Raw genomic sequence first — 1,666 nt, forward strand, 5'->3', positions numbered from 1 at the left:
GAGACACAGACAGACAGACACGCACAGAGACAGAGACACAGACAGACACAGACACACACACATGCACAGAGACAGAGACACAGACAGACAGACAGACACAGACAGACACAGACAGACACACACGCACACAGAGACACAGACAGAGAGACACAGACACACACGCACACAGAGACAGAGACAAACAGACAGACACAGACACACACGCACAGAGACAGACAGAGACACAGACACAGACAGACAGACAGACACAGACACACACGCACACAGAGACAGAGACAGACACAGACACAGACAGACACAGATAGACACACACGCACACAGAGACAGAGATACAAGACAGACAGACACAGACAAACACACACACAGAGACAGAGACACAAGACAGACAGACACAGACACAGAAAGACATAGACACAGAGAGATACAGACACAGAGACAGACACAGACACAGAGACAGACTCTGTGTCTGTGTCTGTCTCTGTGTCTGTCTTTGTGTCTGTATCTGTGTACGGGTTTGAGTCTATGTCTGTGTCTGTCTGTCTGTGTCTGTCTGTCTCTGTGTCTGTTGTCTGTGTCTGTCTGTATCTGTCTTTCTCTATGTCTGTGTGTCTGTGTCTGTCTGTCTGTGTCCTTCTGTGTCTGTCTGTATCTATCTTTCTCTATGTCTGTGTATCTGCGTCTGTCTGTGTCAGTGTCTGTGCTGTATCTGTGTCTTTCTGTCTGTGTTTGTGTCCGTGTCTGTCTGTATCTGTCTATGTCTATGTTGTGTCTATTTGTGTCTGTGTTTGTCTGTGTCTGTCTGTCTCTGTGTCTGTGTTTGTATTGTGTCTGTGACTGCATCTGTTTGTGTCTGTATCTGTTTCTCTGTGTCTCTGTGTCTGTCTGTCTGTTTATGTGTTTATATCTGTCTGTCTGTGTCTGTGTCTCTGTGTCTGACACAGACAGACAGACACAGAAATAGAGATAGACACAGACACAGAAACAGACACAGAAATAAAGACAGACACAGACACAGACACAGACAGACACAGATACAGACACAGAGAGACATACGCAGACACAGACACACACTGACACAGACACACAGACACAGACACCGATGCACATACACACCCACAAGCATTCCCAGGAGCCCGCCTCGGCGTCTGTACCAGCACGCGGGCGTGGGGGACAGTCGTGATGTGGCCACCGCTCCCAGCCACGCGGGCCTTGGCAGCCACAAAAACCCATGAGCATCACCACCGCACCTGCATGTGCTCCTGCCTCTGGGAGGGGCTGTGTGGGAAGACGGGGCCCCTTTGCCTCCTCAGCCGCCCAGCGGCCGGGTCACCGTGTCTTGGGCCTGGCACCCAGCTGATTCCAAACTCTGCTGCCTGCGTTCACTCTGGAGCACTGGGAGACTCAGGAGAAAGGCAGGGCCCCGGGGCCAGAGGGGGGCCGTGGGATGCCCCGGGGGCCACACACCCCAAGAGGCCCCGTCTCTGCTCTGGCTTGGCTGGCCTGGCGTGTCCACTGAGCCCGGAGCCCTGGTGGCCTCTGGGGACTGTGGCCGCCCCGACCAGCAGCGGGGACCACGCGCCCTCCCAGCGCCCGGGCCCCATGAGGCAGCTCCAGCTGACGGGCGCTCGGGCAGGCAGAGCGGTGGGGGTGGCCGTGGCCGTGGCCT

The sequence above is a fragment of the Condylura cristata genome, unplaced genomic scaffold, assembly GCF_000260355.1.
Source record: "Condylura cristata isolate star-nosed mole 26May11 unplaced genomic scaffold, ConCri1.0 scaffold00048, whole genome shotgun sequence".
NCBI lineage: Eukaryota > Metazoa > Chordata > Mammalia > Eulipotyphla > Talpidae > Condylura > Condylura cristata.